The sequence below is a fragment of the Mytilus edulis genome, chromosome 14 (assembly GCF_963676685.1).
Source record: "Mytilus edulis chromosome 14, xbMytEdul2.2, whole genome shotgun sequence".
NCBI classification, from domain to species: Eukaryota; Metazoa; Mollusca; class Bivalvia; order Mytilida; family Mytilidae; genus Mytilus; species Mytilus edulis.
The window spans coordinates 44,760,017-44,787,574 of NC_092357.1; the positions used below are offsets into that span (position 1 = coordinate 44,760,017).

General features: G+C 31.6%; 1 protein-coding gene across 2 annotated transcripts in view; it reads right to left on the bottom strand.

Annotated features, from left to right (window-relative positions):
• Nucleotides 1-27,558, bottom strand: part of LOC139502640 (epidermal growth factor receptor-like) — a 346,005-nt gene that overhangs the window by 291,108 nt on the left and 27,339 nt on the right. Inside the window, exons 16-20 of one of the 2 annotated variants that reach the window (XR_011658903.1) lie at nucleotides 26,169-26,423; nucleotides 25,258-25,414; nucleotides 23,295-23,448; nucleotides 21,263-21,427; nucleotides 17,432-18,498 (exon numbers count right to left, since the gene is read on the bottom strand). The exons of the other annotated variant lie outside the window; for it this stretch is intronic. The gene's annotated coding sequence lies outside the window, so the exon portion shown is untranslated. Of the gene's footprint in view, nucleotides 1-17,431; nucleotides 18,499-21,262; nucleotides 21,428-23,294; nucleotides 23,449-25,257; nucleotides 25,415-26,168; nucleotides 26,424-27,558 lie in introns of those variants that run through there. 2 annotated transcript variants of the gene reach the window in all.

A 27,558-nucleotide genomic window follows, 5' to 3' on the forward strand; every position in this document is an offset into this window, starting at 1 on the left:
AAACAACAAGCGAGATCCGGGATCAGAACCCCCAATGAGACCCCAGAATAAGATATTTATTTATCTTCATTCTATTACTACAGTCATGCCTTCAATAACAAATGTATCCCATGCATGCATTTTTATATTTTTGGTCCCTTTTTCAAGTTTGAGGGGTCCAAATTTATAGACAAAAGTCCTTTAATATAGATATTTGGGGTTCTTTGACATGCTGAATCTAACCGTTTATCTAGTTTAGGGATTTGTTGCCAAGTTACCGAAATAGCCCACATAGAGTTCCAAAGTGTCTAAGATCCCCAAAAATGAATTGTAGCATGCATGTCGTGTACAATTACCAATGTGCATGGTTTGACCTCTGCGGTAGTATATCCACTCGCGGATCTAGAGGTTTTCGTAAGTAGGGGCCCACTGACTGCCTTAGAGGGGGCCCGCTCCTGTCACGCTCCATTGATTCCCTATTTTACTAACCAAATGTTTTCCCAAAAGGGGGGGGGGGCGACTGCACTTAAACTCCGCCATATCAATCTTTAACTGCCAAAATATTAAATATCTTTTAAATTTTGGTTTAAATCAAGGAAAACGTCATCTGGAGAATACAATATGACATTTTGAGAATCGGTTTTGTTACAAGTTTGAAAAGCTATATAGTTGATGAAGAATGAATGAGGAGTTTGTATTTCAATTTGAAAATACATGCATCATAAATCCTAAAGTAATCAACTTAGTTTTTTCATTTGTTGCAAGTGCATTTAAGTATGTTTGTATTGTTTTGTTCATTCATCGTTGACAATGTAATGGAATTTGATGCGACTGTCATAAAAGTGAGTGGTTTAGCTAGCTATAAAACCAGGTTCAATCCACCATTTTCTACATTAAAAAATGCCTGTACCAAGTCAGGAATATTACAGTTGTTATCCATTCGTTTGATGTGTTTGGACTTTTGATTTTGCCTTTTGAGTTTTGATTTTCCTTTTTGAATTTTCCTCGGAGTGTATTATTTTTGTGTTTTTACTTTTATCACATATTTTTACAATAAAAAATCCTCGCATCTTTGAAAATTCAACATCAATAATGACTGCACTAACAGTTATAATTCATCGCATCTATAGTTAAAATGGATCGCTTTCAATAATCGATATGGTATATAATGATGCTTTTATCCTGTTTATAACACTTATTTGAACTTTAATGCTATGTTTGTATATGATGAAGACATATCACAATGAAAATATGTTAAAACTTATCTTCAAATCACTTTACTTGATATTTTCAAAACGTAAACAAATACAGTTTTCCCATGATCCTTTATTCTACAATAGACATACCCGCATATGACAGTGAAAGTGAACTAGCTAGATTCGCACTTTATATACACTGGCTAACATGTGTACTCTACTTTTTATAGGTAGAATGGGTTGTCGTTTAAGAAGTTGTGATACACTTATTGTCCTTAGCTGTTTATCATTCACATGATGCAGGGTGTCAATACAAAGTTCAGTTCAACTAATTGTTCTCTTTAAATGAACATTACAAATGAACTCATCATAGATACCAGGATTGAAGTTTTATATTTACGCTGGACGCGCATTTCGTTTACAAAAGACTCATCAGTGACGCTCGAATAACAAAATGTGAAAAGGCCATTGAAAGTACGACATTGAGGAGCATTCAGGAACAAAAATTCCTCAAAGTTTTACAAATACACCTAAGATAATATATACCTGAGGTAGAAAAGATTTAGTATTTTAAAAATCCAAAATATTGCTAAAAGTTAATTTAAAATTATGAACATATCAATGATAACTCAAGTCAACACAGAAGTGCTGACTACTGGGCTGCTGACACCCTCGGGGAAATAAATCTCCACCAGCAGTGGCATCGACCTAGTAGTTGTAAATAATTTCATCATTGATACCAGGATGGAAATTTTATATTTACACTAGACGTGCGTTTCGTCTACAAAAGACTCACCAGTGACGCTCGAATCAAAAATTGTTAAAGGGCAAAAGAAATTAAGATGTTGAAGAGCATTGAGGACCAAAAAGTCCCAAAAATTTTCCAAATACAGCTAATGTAATCTATTCATGAGGTAGAAATAAATTTTTCGTTTACAGTTAATTTATAATTATGAATTTATCAATGATAATTCAAGTCAACACAGTGCTGACTACATGGCTGCTGATACCCTCGGGGAATAAATCTCCGCCAGCAGTGGCATCGACCAATGTAGTTTTAGGGGGATCATTACTTAAAATAACACAAATGGTTTAAAGTATTTTTCTAATATAAGCAAATGTTCTGTCACATAGTTGACTAGGGATAATAAATATAGGCTCTATTGGGCTTTTATCGATAGGCAGTAAAACTCTTGCCAAGCAATGTTTCTTTTTTATAGTTTGTGTGATTGAAAACAACGCAATCACGTCTTTGACAACTTAGACACCGGAACCAATGCATTGTGTAAAGTAAATGCTACACCCTTAGCACGTAAAAAATCGATGTCGAACCTCTTTGAGCGGTCCATAGTCAAAATGTCTGTTACTATCAACTATTACGTGTTTTTCAAGTGACTGTCATAATTTATTTTTTATTTGTTGTTAAGGTGCGTAAGGAAAGTTTTTTTCATGAAATAGAACCTGGATCATCCTCAAGTTTTATATTACTCATTGTTTTCAAATAAATTAAAACTGTTTTATTTAGAAAGCACGCAATCTGGATAATATGATTGTGTGACGTCATCAAGTACATTTAATCTAACTGAGAGTATAATTTTATCCGTTAGAGATGTATATGTCGAGACAGGTACTGATATAAACAGAGTGGTACTGGTATAAACAGAGTGATAACGTATTTGAATTTCTTTTATTTTAAGGTAATTTGATATTTGATCCTTGATAAATAGATATATCAGAAAACCGACTGCAAAACTGTATTGCAGATAACGTTTTGACAGAACCATCAAACATATCGAAAATTGCGTTTTCCACCTTGGGATTGAGTTGGGACTTACAGTCGAAGATGTAGAGGAAGCCATGTACAATTATCCCAAAAGTAATGTACAGCCAGATTGAATATTTATCACACAAATGGAAAAGAACAATTCAAACACCAACGGTTTTTGCACTGATGAAGGTACCGCAACATGTTACATCCGGTGGTTTTTCATACCTATGTCAGCAGTATAACGTTGGTCCTCAAGACAAATATATGTGACCTTGACTAAGATAATAGGTTCATTGTTGTATCTTGAAGCCCAATCATTATTAATAACATTAGTTAATAGAAGTAAGGAATAGCAAATCGGAAAACAAGAATTATTTCATGAAATGTATTTCTTATGTTTGCTCAGAAATAAATGTACAAATGTCATTAAAATTCATTCATTATTGTGACAGTTTTTTTAATTATAAAAAAGAAGATGTGGTGTGATTGCCAATGAGACAACTCTCCACAAAAGACCAAAATGACACAAACATTAACAACTATAGGTCACCGTACAGCCTTCATCAATGAACAAAGCCCATACCGCATAGTCATTTATAAAAGGCCCCAATAAGAAAATAAAGTAAAACAATTTAAACGAGAAAACTATCGGCCTCATTTATGTAAAAAATGAACGAAAAACAAATATGTAACACATAAACAAACGACCACCACTAAATTACAGGCTCCTGACGACTTGGGACAGGCAAATACATACATAATGTGGCGGGGTTAAACATGTTAGCGGGATCCCAACCCTCCCTCTAACCTAGGACAGTGGTATAACAGTACAAAATAAGAACGACCTAAAAAAATCAGTTGAAAAAGGCGTAACTCATCAGATAGACAAAAAATACGAGTGGACGTGGCCGGGTACTTATACATCTCGACACAAAACGACACAATAAGCAGATCTGAGAGTACTCGCAGTTATCTGACAGCTAGTTCAAAGCCACTTACAACTAATAAAAAAATCATGCCTCTAAGACTAAACAATCAATCCGTACACATCCAACTCACAATGGATTTAGTGTAAAGACGTCATCAACAGTCAGAGAAAAGCATGACCTTATGCAATTAGAATTGTATATACTACAATGTAAGTGAATGTTTAAAATTATCTTATACTTGTAAGTAGTATGGGGTAAGATGATACAAAAATGTTCAACTTACCGTATAGCGGGTTATTTTCGCGGGGTGTAAATTTTCGCTTATTTTCGCGGATAGAACAAAATCGCCAAAATAAATTCCGCCAATTTAAAAGTGTACATGCAAAGGTATTGATAAAAGTTTCGAAACCGCCAAAATAATAACCGCCAAAAAATTTCGTATACCTTATTCAATGAAAATCGCGAAATTTTACACCCGCGAAAATAACCCGCTATACGGTATTTCCCAAAAAACAAATTTTGATTTTCTTAAAGTCAAATGAAATGAGTTTCTTTAATAATATTGTTAAAAGCAACAATCAAACCAAAGCAGGATAAATGCAGATTTGCCTCATTGGCATTCATTACACATCTTAAACTATAGCTATTAAAAGTCCTCTATGGCTGATTGTGTTACATCAAGGCCGTATTAGCGACAAAAATATTCATTCAGTGAAATTGTTCGCGCTTTTTTCTAAGCTAAAAGCACGTTCTAACAAGTGATATTGATTTTGTTTTATTAGGTAATTAACAGTTATCTTTCAAAACCAGTTAACACTATCTAACTTCAATGTTTGTTATCATTTTCCTTCTTAGCGATTTCTCCCTCGTACTTGCGATATATTGTTGCCAAAAAAAACTAAAAGTTAACGAGATGTCTCGTGGTTTAAGTGACTGCATGCGGAAACAAAAAGTGGAAAATTAAGTTTGAGAAGAGAGTGATGCTGTATCAGTACACTTTTTCATTAAAAAAATATCAATGCACATGATTTTCATATTTCAACATGGACATTCAATTTCAATAACAAAACATTTTTTGTTGATTTGTAATTCCTAGAGAACTTTGATTTTTTTTCATTATATACTAGTATTAAAAATAAACACGTACAGTACATTCCGTGACTTGGTCTGAAAAATGTCGCAGGTTTTAAAAAGGATCAGCATCAGCCAACTTAATGTCGATGATTGATTACCTGTTGTCAATCAAATCATCAGCTGATAATAAGTGCAATAAAATCAGCCAAGCGTGCATGGTCGGCCGCACATGCTACTTTATATTATGGAATTAGTTATGATAATGTTACAGGTAAAATCGATAATTACATAATAGACATTTAAAAGGCATGAACGGTTTTCAGATTGTTTCAGTTCTAATTATTTAATTTACCAATAAAAGAAATATGTTTTGTTTTAGGTCTGACCGAGGAAGAAACATTTTATACATTATTGTTCTCTTATTTATCTTCTCAGTTTATCTTTTTTTACGAATCGAATATAATTAAAATATCTTTTCTTTTCCGTTCTTTTTCATTACTTCTACATTTAGTTATATGTTCTAGAAATTTTGTAGATTAGTTTTCTTTTAAAAAACATGAGTTTCCTGTCTTTATTCATATTTGAAAACGTAATGTGAGGGAAGGAAAGAGGGTTCCTGATCCCGAAATGCCGGGCTTAAAAAATAAAATCCCGAAATCCCGGGCTTAAAAATGCTTTATAGGTAATGATATGGGTTACATAAAAATATGTAATACAATAAGATATAACTGTCATGATAGTGAGCCAAATGAACATGTTTGTATCATGAAACTTACAATAGATTCCGTTTTTCTATGAAAGCAAACCCCCTTGTTAAGGTTTTGTTTCGCATTTCATTAAAATAGATGTATATAATTCAGGTGATGCATTTAACTTTGCGAATTACAGTTTACACATCAACGACGATAATCTGATAGAATGAGGGCAATAGTTGTCAAAGGTACCAGGATTATAATTAAGTACGCCAGACGAGCGTTTCGTCTACATACGAGTCACCAGTGACGCTCATATTAAAATATTTAGGGAACATATATTCATTCTAGTGAGCTTCCACCAGGCATGCTTGGAGGATGCTCCGAGCATTTTAGAGAAGCTAATATCGTTAATACACCATTACATTCCCATTAATGTCAATCAAATATAAAAGGTATAGTTAACAGCTTGTATGAGCTTTTTGTAAGCCTTTTGTACGCCTGTATAATAAAGTTTTACTATGTTGCCCTAGAAAATTGGTTAGTTGACACAAAAATAGATACATGAAAACTTGAGGTTAAACAGTTTAGGGACATTTCATCAACATGAGAACAAAAAGCTCATATATAACTTAAACATATTTATATAAAGCCAATCAAAATAATACAACAGTGGTTGTAAATAAAATCGATTAAAATTAAAACAGAAACAAGTCACCTTAACAGTTATCATTACATGAAATAAATATTGAAGTTGTTGTCAAATCTATAAAATATATTCCTGAAATAGATTTATTATCTTAATTTTTTTGAAGAATGATAACGAATCAAAACATGGACACATATACCTTCTTCCGAAAAATTCATAAAATCAATCAAGAAATAATTGATGAGGTATTTCGAAATGGTCAAATAAACATAAACATTTCTTACCGACTAATCATTCATAAGTTTAACTCTACTATAATAAGCATTGAAAGATTGTCGGATCTAATTCTTACACCGTTATTGAAGAGTCATCACTTTTACATACAAGATATGAAAGATTTCATTTATAAAATAGAGTCACACAAAGTCAGAATTGCCTTTGATATTACACCAATGTACACAAATATGAAGATTGATAACTAAGACGAAACAGTTATCAGTACACTTTCATCAGTTGACAAACAAGAATATGCCTAAAAAATTTCAAACACACAGACTAAACGGCATTTGTAAAGTTAAGAAACAATGAACATGAATTAAATGGACAGTTATACAAACAAATTATAGGAGCGCCTATTGGTGGTATACTTTCTCCGACATGCAGATTTGCCTCTGTCTGTCCTGTTAAAAATATCTTAGATAAGTTCCAATGGATATAAAACATCAAATTGCACTGTCAATACAAAGGCGACAGTTTTGTGATCCTTACAGGCTCATTAAACCAGGTTGAAAATTTATTAAACACAGCGATAACATTGACCCTCTGCTTAAAATCACATTAGAGGTGTCTAGATTTAGTATGACCTATTTATAATTTAGCAAAGTGTACTAAGGTGAAATATTCTATAATAATAACATACTTGATGTTAAATCAAATATACAAAAACATGTAACGTATCAATATTTAACAATCACTAGTGCCCATCCTAAACAACCATTAACAAATATTACAGTGTGTTATTATATATTCAAATTATAAAAAATAGTCAATTACTGAATTAGATAAACATTTAACATTTAAATATTGATACGTTTCGTGTTTTTATACGCCAGTCAAAATTTTTATGGGACGTATTATGGTATACAAATGTCCGGTGTCCGTCCGTCTGTCTGTCCGGCGTAAACATGTCACACCGTAACTTGAGAACGACTTATCCAAATTTTGTGAACCTTAAATAAGTTGTTTCTTATGATGGTCAAATGATCTGTATACATTTTGGGTTTTTTTTTTACATGTTGCACCCTATCTCAAAAAACGATTCTTGATTATTGCTTAAAACTTTACACACTTTTTAGTTATATCAATCTTAATATCTGTATACTTTTTGATGATGACTCAAAATTTCATTTATGAGTTATTGAGTATTTTGTAAAAAAGGGGGAGTTTTTTTTAACATCTCGCGACGTATCTCAAAAATGGTTGATTATTATTACTTTTAGTTTTACACGCTTCTTCGTAATATTAATCTAAAGATCTGTATACTTTTTGATGATGATTCAAAATTTCATTTATGAGTTATTGAGTATTTAGTAAAAAATGGAGAGGGTTTTTTTAACATGTCGCGACGTATCTCAAAAATGATTAATTATTATTGCTTTAAGCTTTACACCCTTCTTTGTAATATTAATATAAAGATCTGTATACTTTTTGGTGATAATTCCAAAAACGTTTTTGGAGTTATTAAGTACATTTTATTTTGTAAAAAAAGGAGGTTTTTTTTTAACATGTCGCGACGTATCTCAAAAATCATTTATTATTATTGCTTTAAGCTTTACACCCTTCTTTGTAATATTAATTTAAAGATCTGTATACTTTTTGGTGATAATTCCAAAAAACGTTTTTGGAGTTATTGAGTACATTTTATTTTGTAAAAAAGGGGAGTTTTTTTTTAAATGGTGCGCTGTATCTTAAAAATAATTTATGATTATTGCTTAAACTTTACACACTTCTTTGTTATATTAATCTGAAGATCTGTATACTTTTTAGTTTTGATTCAAAATTTAATTTAAGTGACATTTAGTATTTTGTAAAAAGACAAAACAGGGGGGAGGGTTTTCTAACATGTCTTGACGTATCTCAAAAACAATATATGGTTATTGCTTAAAATTTTCTCAGAAACTATTTATGATTATTGCATAAAACTTCCACACAAGACGTCAGGCGTATCATGCGCTCATGGCGCAGCTGTTTATTTTATATTTATTTAACATCAAGTGTGTTATTATTATTCAATCTTTCACATTTGTACTCTTCGGTAAATCATAAATAGGTCATACTAAATCTACACACATCAAATGTGATTTTAAGCAGAGGGTCAATGTTGTTCGCTATGTTAAAGAAATCTTCAACCTGCTTTAATGTGCCTGTGAAGAACATAAAACTATCATCTTTGTATTGACAGTGCAATTTGATGTTTTCTATCCATTGGAACTTAATATCTAAGATATTTTTAATAGACCAGACAGATGTAAATTAGCATGTCGGAGAAAATATTACACCAAAAGGCGCTCGTATAATGTTTTGTTTAAATGTCCATTTAATTCAAATTCATTGTTCCTTAACTTTACAAATGCCGTTTATTCTGTTTGTTTGAAATTTTTAAAGTATATTCTTGTTTGTCAATTATTGAAAATGCATTTATAACTGTTACATAATAGACAAAGAGAATGCTTACTTTCTTGACCTTGTGTGACTCTATTTATTAAATGAAGTCTTTCATATCTTGAATGTAAAAGTGATGACTCTTCAATAACTGTTTTTAGAATTAGATCCAGTAATCTTTCAATGCGTCTGGTAGTAGAGTTACACTTATGGATGATTGGTCGGTAAGAAATGTTTATGTTGCTAACTATTCGACCAGTTCGAAATGCCTCATCAATTATTTCTAGATTGATTTTATGAATTTTCAGAAGAAGGTACATGGGTCCATGTTTTGATTTGTTATTATTCTTAAAAAAAATACAAGTTTATAAATCTATTTCTTTTTCTATTAAATTTTTCAACAATATATTTTATAGACTTGACAACAACACTAATAGTTATTTTCAAGTAATGAGAACTGTTTAGGTGACTCGTTTCTGTTTTGATGAAATCGATTTATACAACCACTGTTGCACGGTTGGTATGGTTGTCCTGCGAGAGAACGTACTGTGCTGGTGATTTGGTCCTGACGGGTGCTGGTGGGTCCTGATTCTGTGCTGGTGGGTTGGTTTACATTGTATCAGAACGGCAATAAAACGACTGTTTTGTTGCTTATTTTTTCTCTGATGTGTCATAAGAACCATGCAAAGTATATTACAACAATATTATATTGCAAAAGTCGTGCAAGTTCGTTAAACGGAATTGTCCTGACGCTGTGCTGGTGATAAGAAAAACGGTCCTGGTACTGTGCTCCTATGTCCTGGTTCTGTGCTTTTATATTTTAGTTAAAAGTGGCTTATATTCAAGATCATTGATGCTGTACTGTTATTGACTTATTAGCTGTTGTCTGCTTTCTTGAAATTGACATTGTTGTGAATCTGTTTACTGTTATTATGAGAGAAAAAATACCCCTATTTTTTTTTAAACTAACTGTAATTTTGTTTATTGGGCTGTTAATGGAACCCTTCTTGCCCCTTTTAAGATAAGAAAATATGTTTACGATTTTCGGGATTACGATCATTTTGCAAGATCACCAAAATACGTTGTAATTTATACAATACTTATATAAAGTAGATGATGTGGTATGTTTGTTGTCAATGAACAAATTTCCATAAGAAACCAAAGAAAGTATGTGTTAACAACCATACGGCATCGTACGACCTTCAACAATAACCCATAAAATAAAAATGTAAAAGGTTTTGCATAAAAATGGAGAGCAAAAATATAGAACAAAGGACTTTCTGAGCGTTTGAATCATGTCTTTGGCAGCTTATAACACATTTGTTTGTGAACAATTGAGTGCTGACTATAAGAATGACAATAGTATTGCGGGTTTGTTTGTTTGGTGTTTTTTTGGGGGTGTGTGTGGGAGGGATGGGGATAAGTTAGAGCGAGGTTACAGTGAAAGCTTGGAATAGTTTCCGGTAAGATTTAAAAGTTGTATTGTAAAAGAAAAATGTATCTTACGGCTATTAAGAATCACTTGCTGTAAGATTTTTCCAACACATTTGTCTTTGTCTAAACGGTTATCAGGGTTTGTTTTTTTTGAAAGTTCGATAGAACACTAAAAAAATCACTATTTTATGAAAGGGCAGGCTAGAATATGTCAGAAAATGAAGACGAGATAACCTAAAGAACACTAATAAAATTAAGATTTCATTCCAAAATAAATATTTTTGATAAAGAATTACGGGGAGGAAGTGAACAATGTGTCCTTCTTTTCTATATATAAATATTTTTCATGAATAAAAATAAAATGTGCCTTGATTATAATTGAAAATGAGTAAATGGAAAAATACCCAACTAAAATACACTTTTATTTTAATATTGGTAATATCACTTAGCTTTTAAGTTTTGTGTGTCAAACACACCATCTCTGTAGTAATGACTCCTTCCTAAGATATTTCACTTCATTCATTTTTTTCTGCATTTTTTTATATGGTGAATTCATAGAAGTATTATATTAAAATGTAGCCTTAATTTATATTTAAAAAAACTGAATCTAATGCCAGATATATCAAACATTTTCGTTTCCATCTATCCGTTTTCAGGACTTTAACAATCAACAATAACACGCCTGGAAAGTAAAATGCGTACTCGGCTGTCTGTAATCGACCATTTTTAGACACCCCAGTCTTCTAAAAAAAACAAGCCGGGGTGGGGGTTAAAAGACGCAAATTAAGTACTTATATCAATTTTTTTATCTTTTCGTGTACGGTTTATGAACCCTCCTGTGGCCTGTCAATTCCGAAATGTGCAAACTGCAATAGTATCAAAACAGCACAGACAATGAACAATAGAGATATAATTTTGTAAATATATCAAGGGGAAACTTCTTGCAAAGCATTATTATTTATAGCTCATTATTGTATTTAGTAGAAAAAGAGAATTTAGTGAAAATAAAATCACTATTTTTGTAGAAAATTCGCAGACCTTCAGAGATTGTTGTTATGTTTAGCATGGGAGCAACACAATGGTTCATTAGTGAGTAAAAAAAATCAAAATGTCTTTCTATCTTGCACATTTCAGAAAATTCAGATCAGATAACGAAACTGGTTCCAGCAACATTTATAAGCAATTTAAGATTGTGACCCTCACAGTTTCCATTCACAACAAATATTCTCGTTACAACGAATCATTTTAAGTACACAAATACGTGTTGCATGCAGCCTTTTGTTTATCTATTAATATATGTATACGGATAAAGTTATGAAAGGCAGCAGGGTCATCAAGGTGAGGAGTCCATGTCATCTGAAATAAATGCTAAGCATAGATCTAGAAAGCGACATATAATCATGACATTAAAAAAAGTCTCTTCTTTTCGACTTTTTTCAAAATTTTTTTAAAATGAATAAAATAGTATTGTGGAATTTTTAACTTATTTTAGATACTATATATTGTTATCTGATATTCGACGATAGATGTTGCCCTTTTATGTTCTTATGTTATACAAGTTCAGATCATTTGAAAACACATATTAAACAGCCAAATGGATGCACAAGAGCTAAAATAGGAGTCATAGATCCTGTTGGCAACAATTATCTGGCTAATTTTATTGATTTTGTAACATTTGTTTCAAATATGACCAACTTCTTATCCAAAATCACCAGCACCGTATCAGGACCCACCAGCACAATGACAGGACCCACCAGCACAGTATCAGGACATGAATAAATTGAGAAAATGCTAAATTTATATAAATTGCAATGTTTTTTCACAAAATTGTTTTGTCATGTGGATTGCGGTATAGAAAGTGGACTCTATGAGCATTTTTGTTTTATTTTTTTAGTTCGCGATTTTCTGAAAATGAGCATTTTTGTGTTACGCTTACTGAAACAGTTTAGAGGGCCATTTTTTTAAATGGTTTATATATGAACCCATAAGAAACGAAATTGAAAAATCTCAACTGTTTTCTTCCATTTTTTATGAGTGAAAACGTCAAAAATCATCATTTTTGTCTTTGTTTACATTTTTTCATTGATCACCAGCACCCGTCAGGACCGAATCACCAGCACAGTACGTTCTCTCGCAGGACAACCATACCCACCGTGTGTTGGGTTATTTTGATCGGTTTCAAGTAAATATGTTTTAGTTATATTAGAGCTTTTCGTTCTCATGTTGATCAAATGTCCCTAAACTGTTTAACCTCAAGTTTTCATGTATCTATTTTTGTGTTAATTAACCAATTTTCTAGCGCAACATAGTAAAACTTTATTATACAGGCGTACAAAAGGCTTACAAAAAGCTCATACAAGCTCTTAACTTTAACTTTTATATTTGATTGACATTAATGGGAATGTAATGGTGTTTTAACGATATTAGCTTCTCTAAAATGCTCGGAGCATCCTCCAAGCACGCTTGGAGGAAGCTCACTAGAATGAATATATGTTCCCTTTATAAATCCAAACAATGCAAGTACTCTAATATTCGAGTATCGCACGTTAATATCAAGTATCGCTACCAATAAAAAGAGGTTCGAAAGAAACCAGAAGGACAGCCAAACTCATGGATTGAATTAAACTGACAACGCCATGGCTAAAAATAAAAGACAAACAGACAAATAATTGTACAGAAGAAAACATAGACAACTTAGGACTAAAACACACGAACTCCACAAAAACTGGGGGCGAGCTTATGTGCTTCGGTTCAAAATGTTACACGATGTATGAATTTCTTATTAAAGCATACACTTCTTCTCTTCATGCAATTAATTATTTGTCGTATGTGTATGACTAAAAGTCATTTAATGTGCCCTTTAAGTCGTCTGTTTGATAATAATAACGTAGTTTCTACAAACGAGATATCTCTGTAACTCAAATGCATTTTCTTAACAATTTCCGTACAATCTGAAATGTCAGAGATTTTTTTTTTGCAGGATAAAACATTACAAATTTCGACTCCGCTGATGAATATTTGACACGTAAAACTATTTCTAGTTCTTATTAATAATACAGTGGAAAACCAGACCAACATAGCGTAAAGTGTGCGTAATTGTGTTAATATGTGTATTCCTTTGATTCTGAACGAATACGTAAATGTCGTTCGGTTAAACCAGTAAAAGATTAGGAATTGTGCAATACGTTAACATTTCTGTAATCATTAATGTGTTTCAAAGTTTTAAGTTCTGTTTTAAAAAATTCGTTACAGAACATTGTACAACGTCTACCACTTGCTTTAAGCTGTTTCTATTTCTGCTTGACATCGTCAAATTCAATGAATTGACAAATATTTTATGAATGATTTGCAAGAATATTTGAACATGTTTGGTGTGCCTAGAAAGTAGTATGTAAATAAGTAGTTTTATTGACAAATCAAAGAAAAGCTTATTGGACATTTTCTTCAGGATTTTTTTTTCAAACCGTTATCAAAATTTATTATTCATAAACAAAATTGTCAGATGTTCAATTTCAATTTATTTGAAAAAGACTTATTCCCACAATCTATCTCAGATTTTTGTTTACGAAGGAACAAGACATGAAAGATTGTGTATTTGACGAAATCCATGGTCATATTGAAGATTGATTTTATTGTTAGTTTAACAGGTCCACAACATGACAAATAAATACCAAAATGGTAATGTGAAACAACTGCATCTTTTTTTTATTAGGTGAGAGTCATCAAAGAAGCTTGGACATATTGTCGATGTCGAGAAAATATTTAAAATACGGTCTAGATATTTCATGGACCCCCTTTGAATTATTCATCCTTTTTAGTCTTGCCACATATTGTATTTAAAATAAGATGCTTATAATTATTAAATATTTCTGATATACCTGAGCTTTGATATTTTTTTGTCTAATCGCATCATTGAATCTATACTAATTAAAACTTAACCACCGCTTTCAAGTTTCAAGAGAAATTGCTCTTATCCTTGGAACATAGTCAACTTTTAAGTATTGAGAGTTGCAGTATCTGAGAGAAAACTAAAACCGTTTATGCACAATGTTTTTTTTTGCAAATGATAGCTATACGTTTTTTTTAATATCTATGAAAACTCAATACAATCAATCATCCTGTTTCCCTCCCGAGTTATGCAAATTTGTTATCTAAATATGTTCAAATTTTCCTTTTCTTGCTTTAGATGTATCAATTAAACTCTGTAAAGTCGAGTTTGTAATTACAGAAACATTTTCATTTTATAAATAGTGATTTATTTTTTGATTCTATATGAATAACATTTTTCTGAAACAGCTATCGTTTTATATATTTCTGTCCAAAAAGAAAAAAAAAACACCGTTCACTTTGCTCAGATGAATTTGAGCACCAAAAGACAGCAGACATAACATCCCTTTTCGAAAGTATTGTGGTGGTTGATATTTTTCAGGAACACACGCATACGGTGTTTCCAGGATACGGTTTTAGTTGAATCTGTCATGTGACTTCCATCACCACGTGACCAAAGTGTAGGCATCGTTACTTCAAACACATATTGAGCAAACTGGTGAAAAAGTTTGATTTCATACTGCACAAATATATTTAGAAATCTAATACGATGGTCCACCTTCCTCAGCCGTACGGAAACAAGATAACGTACTTACGGTGAAATTATTTCTCTAGAATCCTACAGAATAACGATTGTGCAAGTTTTTGAAACTTTTAATAGACCAGTGATACAGTGCACCTTCTGTCTTGTAAATGACGTCATAAAGTCGTGCGAAATTAACCAATTTGGCTACACTGCATGGTCACAATCATCAGAGAAAACTTTGTTCCCGGACTCATTATTCATGTTAAAGCTTTCGATTGTTTTTGATGACACCTTGAATTGTTGTATGTGTACTAACAAGCAGTTCGCGATTTTAGTATTTGGACTGCTAAAAAAACAAAACAAAATGCATAAAATACATACATGTGTACGACATCAATTATTTACACGTTGCATTTATCAGTCATTTCATTGAATGATTTTATTTATGTTCATACATCTTACATGTATGCATACTCGTCAAAAACTCTTGTTAAACACAAATAATTGAGCTTTCGGAAATTCTGTAATTTTTTTAATCCCTTTTAATTTATCTGAACTCATTGTTAAAAAAACAGACAATGCCTGAAGATGATTTGTTTGTTTTACAACATCTTGGATTGTTGTGTCTATACATTTGAAAATATGTCACATATGTGTAATGTAACGTTGATCATGAATATTTTAAATATTTTTTATTAGATTTAATTTATGAGGTCTGTTTACAGAGATCGGAGATTTATATTCTAATAAGATTGGATAAGAAACGTCTTCTGTATTTTAAATTTGATACTGATACAGTATAAAACCACAACTCCTCAGTATTTGCAAGTTTGGGAAAATAGTGAACAAAGAGCACCAACTCATCAGTATCCAATTATTGTACAATGACACGACTTTTAGTTCTATTCGAGATAACTTCATCATTTACATACAACGAACGTGACAGTATTCGAGTGTCTGTATAAGTCAACAACGTTTGACACTCCGTTGCATAAATTTTTTTTACCACTTTTTGATTATATAACACACCCGCGAGAAACAGAACTTTGTCTCCCTCTTAAGGTACCACTTGCAATTTTCACTAAGTAATTTGACCAGTGATTGTTTAAATTTTTGCATTACACAGAAACTTTTTCATATCTCAATTTGGTCTTCTTTCGATAACTTGATACACTTTCTGAGCTCCGAGTGACAAAGTGCGACGTGTATTATAAAATCTAAAAAAATGGCAACATACGTTCTTTAAAAACACAAAACAATAACTGTTTAGTACCTTCAGTGCTTTTGGATATTTCATCAAATGAACTGTGAAACCCAGAGAACGCCTTCTATAAATTCAGTTTAATATTATTAAATCATTTCTCGTCTTTGTACCAACACCACAACTAAATTGTTTGCCAAAAATCATCTGATCTACCGTACTAGGAGTAGAATTCCAGAGTCAACCAGGAGGTCATAAAGCCAGCTGATGCCCATAGCTTGCCAACTGTTGCTATTAAACTGGAAATAATGCCATGAATTACTTCAGGTCTTATAATGTGTAATTGAAAAATTTGTCGGGCCTCAACATATAATTGATGGTCAAATATTTGCACAGCATATTGTTGATCGGCAAGTTTTGAAATATCTAGACATTATTTTATGTTGACCTACTGTTGCTAAGATTGACATCTATAACCAGAGAATATGCTACATTTGTACAAACGAAAATTCAGAGTTAACCCCTGATTGCCTTTTTTGGTAAAAGCTGGCAGAGAAAGGGAATCGAATCTGAGTAATATCTAGAAAGAAGTCGCAGAAATACACAAAACATGTTCGATATATCTAAGTTTTCAATGAAACAAGACACAATCTTCCCATAAGCTTCATAATTACGAGGAGGTCCATATAGTTATTTTAGCTTGTCGAAAGGTAAACATGCTATGAGATTGGTATTCGATTCCATTCAGCGTTTGATGATTCTTGTTGATACTGAAATACAGCTCTAGCCTTGGAGTGAAAGGTATTTCTATCATCGATTGTCCCGGCATTTATGTAAATATTATCTGCTCCCTCCTTTATATTACGACCACCTTTTTCTAATTGAGGAATACCATTAGGTATAAAGGACATGTCTTGGATCATGTCTATATCAAAATGTGCTTAACTAGTCAGATATCTACGCACTTCAGAGTTATAAGATGCACTAAAATAATGGAAATTTAGATTTTCAAGCAGTTTTCTACAGCTAAACTCGTGATGTAAATGTGAAATGAGGCAGATTTTTTATAAAAGCAAGTATGCATTCTACTATTGCCAGGACCTTTCGCAGTTTATTGGCAGGTAGTTCAGAAGCAATACCAATTTTTTTTCCTAAGCATCAGAAAAAAAGGACGTCCATGTCATATTTTTTTTAACTATAATGCAAAGTTATAAAATTCCTCATTAAAGTTTTTTTTAAGTACTAAGTTGGAATGGCTTCAAAACTTAACAAAAGGAAGTTTTATAACATTCTTAATCGGATAATCATGAAATTATCGATATAATCTAAATTAACAAATGTTGTAACTACTTCGCAAAACTAATACAGAGTGTGAAAACGTTGAACTGACAGAAAATTGACAAAAGTAAGGAAATTTTTAAGGATTTCTAGTTTTATAATATGAATAAACACTTAAACTCTGTTTAAAATCAAAATCCTATTTCAAACGACCCAAAAAGTGAACGAATTCATATTATTTCTCATGTTGAAATTGAAGAGAAAAATTCAAATGTCTTTTTCTGTCCATATTATAAAAAACTGCACCGCAGAAAATATCTACGACTGGGCAAAAAAGTTAGCTTACGGTATTAATTTTGCAAAACAATCGTGTTTAGCCTGCATTTACATGTAAGCTGGTTCATAAAAGGCTTCTAGTATATATTGAATAAACAATGTAATCAACACCTTTATACATGAACATCAAAAAAGTTTTCAAATGCTATGCACCCTATGTTTTATCTACGGACGGTCATCATCGATATTACAAAATTGGAACTTAGGTATCGTGATCTTCTCGTTATAATGTATTTCTTGCAAGTATTTCAACATTACACGTTTGTACTGAAAATGGTAATTAAATCTGCAAAATCCCTGAATTAATCCCCTCTTAAATGACATATATTTGGCGAAACAAAAGTTATCTGACAAAAATAACTTATCATTTAACAAATTACTGGATTATACAGTGTTTAAATCATTTAATAATTCCCAAAAGCGTACTAAGGTTGTATGAAATGACACTTTTTTATTTGATCATTTTATTAAAATATTATGAGCTTAACAATAAGCGATGTAGAAATATATAACATGAACGTGCTATAATAAATAAAGAAAATATCAAAATACATTTGTATAATACAAAAAATGTTTCGCAGTATTATCAAAACTCGGAATTGATTCAAGCATATAACGTTGGATCCCGAGGTGCATTTCCATAGCTGCATTTGGCAAAACATTTTCGACTTTTGGATCCTCAATGCTCTTTACCTCAGTACCTATTCGACAGCTCACTGAAAATATTCCTGGAAACATATTCAAAATGATCAGTAGCTTAAGCGTATTGACCATTATTTTGGAAGAAGGCATATTTGCGTTATGCAATATGAAGAGTTAGTTTATACTTTATATGAAAACAAATAGATGTGATATGATTGTCAATGAGACAACTCCAAAGAAGAGATCAAATGACAAAGAAGAAAACAACTATAGGTCATTGTACTGAATAGTCATCTATAATAGGCCCTGCATTCTATACTCAGTTCAAGTTATTTTTGAATGCAGTCAGAAATAAAATGAACTTTGAAAAATAAACAAAACAATTGAAAATGGATATTGCATCAAATAACCCCAACATTAGTATACATAGATTTCATGAACAAATATGGGTTAAAAACTAACAAATAAAAGATAATTGCGAATATTCTAATTTCAGCTATTTGCAATGTAACTACCTCTAGCAACACATAAGTTATCGTGAAAGATAACCCAAGCGAGTGAAGTACATTTACTAGAGTAGAGCTTGCAATTACAACTTACCAATGTTTGAGTTTTTAAACAACTAATAACATCCGACATAGATAAACGAATTGTTAAGAATCACTCACTTCATTTTGTATACATTTTGTGAGTTTTACAGATTGTGTTAAGACAACGTGTGAACACGGAACTGTACGTTTGTTGCTTCTGTTTAAGTCGCCTGGGAGACGATCAAGTTGGTCTGCTCCTTTCAAACCATCAAAAACTAGTTTCTGAATTCGCACACAATTGCAAAAAACAAACAAATAAAAACCATCAACGTTCTTTAAAAAGTGTAGCGTTGGACCCATTAATTTATAATGTACTAACGGTGTGTAGCCATTGCCCCTGTAGATATTTAATAAATCAATATAAATAGCGATGTCAAAATAATTCATAATTGTAAACTTACTTCGACTTTGACTGCAATTGCTTGCGCTTTTGAAGTAAAATAGTTGGGCAAAGTTCATAAAATGCATTGCTTACTTTTTAAATGTTTGTTTACTCTGTCTTATTGCATTGATTCAGTTTAAAAATACTGAAATACAATAGAATATGTTTTTGTAATTTCGATAATTAAGCTTACATGAAATATTACACAAAGACACACTTTGCAATTTACAATTTTAACCCATACGGGTTCATAGTTTTAGAGATAGCACTGTTAGCTTGCAACAGATTTTAAAACTATATTTTAGAGACACCAACTATTAGACAAGTCAGACGTTACTTAAATATTTAGTGTGGGTATATTTTGCATTCTCATAGTGTCAACATTTCAAAATTTATTTCGCTCTTATACATTTCCAGATTACACTCATAATGAGAAACTCTGTATATAAAGTTACACGTCAGTGTCAAAACTGATGATTTATATCATTCCACTTAGAAAAAACACAATTTGCTAAGTTTTTTTTTGTTTTCTATATACGCTTTAAATCAAGCCTCTTTTCGAGAAAATAGCCACGCTTTTTATGAAATCCAGGCAGAAAACCCTAGCCGTATTTGGCACAACCTTTTTCAACTTTTAATTCTCAGTGCCGTACAACTTTGTACTTTTTTTGACTTTCTAACTTTTATATCTGGGCGTCATTGGTGAGTCTTGTGTGGACGAGGCGCGTTTTTGGCTTATTGAATTCTAAACCTGATGTCTTTTATTATCTATTAGTCATGTGTTTCTTTGTCTAATACCTTCTCCTATTTATTTGTATTGTAGTCCTGTAATATTATGTTGTCATTTTAATAATATATTTAACATTGCCATTAAAGTGCGAGGTTAAGCATGCCACAAAACCAGGTTCAACCCACCATTTTTTTCTTTAAAAATGTCCTGTACCAAGTCAGGAAAATGGCCATTGTTATATCATAGTTCGTTTCTGTGTGTGTAACATTTTAACGTTGTGTTTCCGTTGTGTCGTTTGTTTTCTCTTATATTTGAGTGTGAATTCACATGACTATAAGATGTGTCACGGTACTTTTCTATCCCAAATTCATGTATTTGGTTTTGATGTTATATTTGTTATTCTCATAGGATTTTGTCTAATGCTTAGTCCGTTTCTGTGTGTGTTACATTTTAATGTTGTGCCGTTGTTCTCCTCTTGTATTTAATGCTTTTCCTCAGTTTTAGTTTGTTACCACGATTTTGTTTTTTGTCCATAGATTTACGAGTTTTGAACAGCGGTATACTACTGTTGCCCTTATTTATGGCACATACCTGACATGCTGACTAGTTTTACACTGCAAGTTATTTTTCCTCATCGCAAAGGCTTTCATCATAGAGGCAAACAACTGCTTTAAAGTGATTTTTATTCATTATATCCAGTTCAGTGTATCTACCACCTTGACAACATCATACAAATAAGCAGACACAAATATGTGTCAATCCAATAAAAAATTTCAGAGATAAACAATTTGAAAGAACAAAAAACAGACGCTTAGTGATACAAATACTTGGTCAAGATGAGCTGAAATAGCTAACGTAAGATTTAGTTAGATCTCAGCATTGTGTTGTTGTTGTCGATCTTTCTTCACTAAAACTAGAGAGGATGGGGCTTATTCATTTTTGAACTTACCATGTATAACTTTGTAGACTTTATAATTTTGTGACCATCTCACCATAAAAACACAGGATACATCATACTCATTCGTTGAATTACCATGGCTGATTTATTTATTGACTTACATGGGTAAGAGTAAGGCTTCATATGATAAAGATGCATAACTTTCAAGGCCTATGGGAAGCTAAGTTTTCATGTTATAAATTGAACTAACCATGAATGGGTCGATTGCACCCTTCGCTTTATGTTAAAATCCATGAAATTGAGATTCTGTTTCAATCTTCATAAGCCCGTGTGCATCATCTATTGTATTACTCAAACTTTCCGTTAGGTAATTGTTGTCATTTAAAAGAATTGGTGAATGCATTAAGTTATTTCCCTGTAAAACATCAACATATACAGAAAATCACTGATTCAGAAGGCTTTGAATATATTAACTAATACATGTATACATATTATTATCTTACCTGCTTGAGAATACTATGAATGTCACTGTTTAAAAGTTTTCCGGTATAAACCGTGTAAATATTAATATGGGTTAGTAGGCGGGGCGTGTTTAAACACACGATAAGTAGTGGTGTTATCGTTATATAAAAAAAGTATCGACACGGTGTTTAGAAAAAGTCTCATAGAAATTGATGATGAACAATTGAAATTAATACCGAAAGCGCACTAACATCTAACAAGCTGTTATTGTTGGCATATGTGTTTGTATAATCTAATGACAGTATGTTCTTTAGAATACAGACTTTGATAGGCCAATAGTCTAAATGGCGAATGTTAGTGAGATAGTCGGTAATTCAAATTCACTCTCATCCTGAATGGAGTTTACTAACGCCATATGTGTCCAATTTGGTCACATATGATATGTAACTTATAATATGCGTTGTGTTTAAAGTTCGTCTCTTTTTAATTTTCAATTTTAACAATAACACAATGTTGAAAAAGTTTGTCTCATCATTTTGAATTCGAACAAGTTCTCAATATTGTCTACATTTTTATAATGAACCATTGAAATAAATAAATATCTTAAAGGAAAGCAACTACAAACATGTAACACCCATGTTGTCAGTTTTTTTGGTAAGAATCAATGATCAGTTATTAACTTAAGTGAAACAAAACTTACTTTAAAGCGACAATGTCATGTCAACCTTTCTATTGATGTTTGTGTTAAAATTAGAAACAAATACAAAGACAATGAATACAATTAAATGCTGAACCATACGTATTAAAAAAGAGTCAGTCCTATCTGTAATATGAGACACAATGATATTAGCATGAGTGACAGAAAGACATCTAAAAAAATGAGTGTATTTCCCCAAAAATATAAAATGTACTAGAACACACCCGTATATCGCGGGTCCCTGACTGAATTAAAGTAGATAACTATGCGCAAGCCTTATTTTAGTATTAGTATTGTCATCTGATAAAGTCATGCTGATTATAAGATACACAGTTTTCTCTGTTTTCAAATCTTTCTGTTTGAACCCGTCGAACTGGAACTTATCAATTATTGATAATATTAATTATTTGGAAAACAAAAAGTCCTGGAATGGAGTATTTTTAATCAACAGCATTGTCCTATATTAGTTATAACTATTGAATTCTTTGATTCGCTGTTTTACGTCATGCCCGCTAACAAATTGAAAACTGTACCTATACGCCTTATTTTAGTCCAGATTTTTAGTATTCGGATTGTTATCTTAGAAAGTCTAACTGATTAAAATACTAAAATAGGTAACAATTTGACAATTAAGTAGTGTCAACCCTGTGATTATGACCCGTGTAATACTATATAGCATATTAATCCTGAATACACCGTTTGGTGGTGCGCCTGTCAGATGCGGAACGTACAGATAAAGTAATCGGTAACAGGTGAATATACTATTGGTATCGGTATCGGACTCGACCCGGAACTTCTTAATTATTGGCAATATTAATTACGTGGAAAACAAAAGGGCCTGGAGTGGTGTAAATTTTAATCTACACCTTTGTACTATATTAGTTATATATAAAGTTGAATTCTTTGATTCGTCGTTTTTACGTGATGACGGCTGACAAATTGGACCTCGTAATTTTAGTATTATAGATTCCAGCAAGTGATTCCTGTAAAATATTTATAATGATATAAATCGTTAATAAATAATTATCTACCTGTCAATCATGTTAGTTTGTAAGACCCATAGTATAAAGACCAAAGCACCAATCTACTATTTAAAAAATAATAAAGGATACCTAAAGTATACCTCATTCTGGAAAGCTGTCATTCTGGTAGTACCATTTGACATATTCTCTCTATTTGGTTGAAACCTTCTCTTCAGGCAAACACCTAAGACCACAACAATAGCAACAAGCACTATTACACTACCTGTTATAACTAGGTTCTTCAGCAGTTCAGCACTAAAATAAAATAAAAACAATGGTTAACATATATTCAGTATTCAATTGTTTCATTAATAGACTGAACCACAATGTTTTCACAAGCATGTGTTATACAATTAACCAAGCAAGTGAAAATATAGCTTGGTTCTTATAAGCTTACAAAGGTATATCCAAAGCTGTTTTGTGTTCAGTTAGAAAGAATAAAATATTTTGTTTAAGTTTAGTGGACGAATGTAACTTTGATAAACGGACATTTAAACAGAATAGATGAAAAACCAAGACCTGTAAGGAAAATATGTTCTGTCACATGAAATTTTCAACAATATTACAAGATGCAGTCCAGAATGAGTATAAAACAATGAATTATCCAACACATATGATCAAAGATTATCAACGATCGACCACCAGCACAACATTCCGAACAACAAACCCAAACCAATTGATACAAGTCTTGCAGATATAGCAGAGTTAAACGACTCTTCTAAGGTTTGAACCTACCTATTCGTATTCACAATACGTAGCATTAAAAAAGGTACGTAAAAGGCATACAATGCAAATCACAGCAAGAGACCTAAAAAACCATAGCTCCAAACTTTGAATTATAAAAGTAATGCGTGCTCCCCTTCTCCCAACAAAAATATAGAAATATTGACTGTAATATTTGTATAACATGTAATAATTCTAACTCTCATACGAACATATATAAATCCCACAGAAAGATATGACAGTTACATTTGATTGATAATTTTAAGTTTGTATATTGCTCTGTTTGTATTTAGTAAACCACGACAATTGTTGTGGACATGTAAGTCTATGAAAGTGATCATAAAAACTCCATTTAGAATCTACAGCAGTAGAACGAGAAGGTATGCATTTGTTTAAATAGTGTCCAGGTATGAACTGCTGGTCTCTTGAAATGTAACTAGGAGAATACCGAACAATCAGAACTACACTTAAATTACCGATAACCAGACCATATACAGTCAGGGGCGTTACTTAAACAAGTTATTTTTTTTAATTACTTATATAAGTATTTTTTTATTTTAAAAATAATAAAATTACTTAATAGAGTTATTTTAATTTTCAATAGAAACATAGACTAAATGTAGTTTTCATGATTTTAAACAACCTTTTATATCATAAAATAAAGAATTTATCAGATTTGAAAGGAGTATAGAGATTAAGGGTTACTTTGAAAATAATGACAAAAATATTACTTGAATAAGTTATTTTAAACATTTAAAAAAAAAATAGCAATTACACTTATCTAAGGCACATATGTAATTGATTTAGGTTACAAATTATAAATAACTTCAGGTCTAAATTAATTCACAAGTATATATCTATTTAAATCAGTCTACCTTCAAGATTTTAAAGGAAAATGATAATTTAATAGTCCCAAGAGACCAATCTTTGACCCAGAAGTGTCGGTATGAAAGATAAGTGCGTCGGAAAGTTAATCAGTATTTCTGAACAATTAGTTTTTATATATCAAAGGAAAGATAACCAGATAACTGTGAAATTTTTTTAAAGCTAGTAAAATCTGTATTCTTGGACACCTATAAAAATAATATTCAGAAAAATAACTTATATAAGTTATATTTAAATTAGCCTCGTTTTCAACATTACTTGTATAGGTAATTTTGATTGTTACTTGTTTAAGTAATGCCCCTGACTGATATATCTAAAAAAGAAGATGTTGTATGATTTCTAATGAGACAACTCTCCAAAAGAGACCAAATGACACAGAGGTTAACAACCTATTTCATCTATATGTTTTGGATATTATACTGTCATTATTTAAAGATATTTTATGTTAAAAAACACATTGTGTGCAAATAACTACATACTCTGCTTTGTCTGTCTTGAATCTAGTCTGGACCTTTGGGTGAGAAGCACTCGCACATACAATTAAACCTTCATAAGGATCATCTGATTCCACATGGTATTTTTGATCATCTGGACATGTTTTTGTACAATTAAACTAAAAAGAAGTAACACTTTTGATTTCCTCAATCAGAGAGTTTACATAGGAATTTGAAGAAAAAAAAACAAACATTTTTACTAGATAAAGTGTTATTCGAATTATAAATTTTAATTTAAATGTTTTTGACATTATCAGGGTTGATTGCATAATATGTCACCTGCACTGATGCTTATGATCATCTTAGTAGTCCACGTGACCTGTGTCATATTCTTTTCGTATTGTTTGTGATCATCATATTTGTTTTCGTGACATTATTATATGCGATTAGAATAGTTGCTCACGAGACTTGTGTCATATCTACTTATTATCTTTTATATCATCATCTTTATCAAGACAACATTTTAGATTATTTATTGTTCATGTTGAGATAAAAAAGTTTCTTAAGACAAAGAACATATTCAAATGTTTGTTAGATGTACTCACAGGTTTCTTTTTAGTTGTGTAAGTGACGTGTTTCATTTGTACTTATAGTACATGTTGTATGTTCTTAGTGTGTGATACTGTGAGTTTTCAATATGCCTGTGTTACCTCCTATATCTGTGTATGAGTGTCCATGCGACCTGTTTCACCTGTGTTAAATGTGTATGATTGTCCATGTGACGTATGTCACCTGTAATACCTGTGTGATAGTGTCCATGTGACCTGTATTACTTGTGATTACTGTGTATGGTACACAATTTGGCTTACATATTTTTAAATTTATAAAAATGATATTTATATCTACATATAGTAATTTGTCGACTTTACTTACTATGTGTGGATTATAAGTGTCTTCCCAGTACACTTTGAAGCTTAGACATGATTTACAGTCAGAAGCTGATGGTCCAAAACAGCTGCCTCGGCACTGTTCATGGCATTGTTGACATATCTGGTTTAAGTCTGGATAGAATAGTGGATAACAATTATCGACACAGTAGTCAAACTGCTTTAGAAATTTACATGTAATGCATTGGGCTGGCCCAGCGCCGGTACAGTCATTACACATTTCATTGCACCTTTTGCATACCTGAAATAAAGCAATGAGAATGGCTTACCTGTTCCTTTAATTATGTTTGTATTCTATATTGAAAGCATACGATGACGATGAGCGTAATACAATTCATTTGATACTGATAGTTTAAGGACATGTTGAGGCCATAAACCAGTTTTTTTCTCTACGTGCAGGAATTTAACAAAAAGAGGTACTTTACAGCGAGTTTTTAAAACTATTTTTCCCAATCAAAACTAACGAATTTAGGCATCATCATTGAAATTTGATTCAAATTAGTCAGAGTTATCTTTTAAGAATGTTTTTGTTTGTTACACATGTTACACAATATCAACTTACAAGTTAACTGTGTAAAACTATTAAAAAAAGGTTGACTTCGACTAAGCACAATATCATGGGTGTATACTTGCTATGATAATGGTTATAAGACATCTCTAACGAAATACAGCAGCAGACACTTATACAATTATTTCTTATCACTTATCAGAGTAATTTGTTGTTGCTTTTAGAAACTGCGAGTATACTGGTATACTGCATATCTTTTTTTGTTGTGTTAATACATATTTCACAGTTTTTTATTTCTCGCTTTAGCTTTTTCTGTCCTATTTGTTTACTGTAAGTCTTTTTTTATATGTATGTACATGATTTAAACTTATGATCTTTATCAAAATAATGGAAGTTCGAGATAGATGATAAAGTAGTAGTTATCTCACCGCATTTAATGTCTTTTTCTGCTTCCCCTGAGCAGTGGTAACATACCATAATTCAATGGGTTTTTGTATTAATTAGTATATATTAAACAATGCGTAACTTTTAAAGAGTAAAGACGATATATAAAAAGTATGTTATTTCCTAACATGCCTAATGTTTGTCGCTGAATTGCTGTTGTTCATTGACATATACCACACGCATCTGTGTGATCATGACCACGCATCTTTTTGACAAAGACATATATTGTTGAATCACTTTGTTACTAGTATGTCCTCTCTAATATAATTTAGCATGTTAATCTATTGTAATAAAAATTCATAATATATTATAAAATTTGTAGATTTAGCTAACAAAGTCCTTATATTTAAAAAAATAACATTCGTTTGTAGTGGAAAATTGTTTTAACGTTAAATAAGCTAGAATTAAAAATTGCTTGCTAATC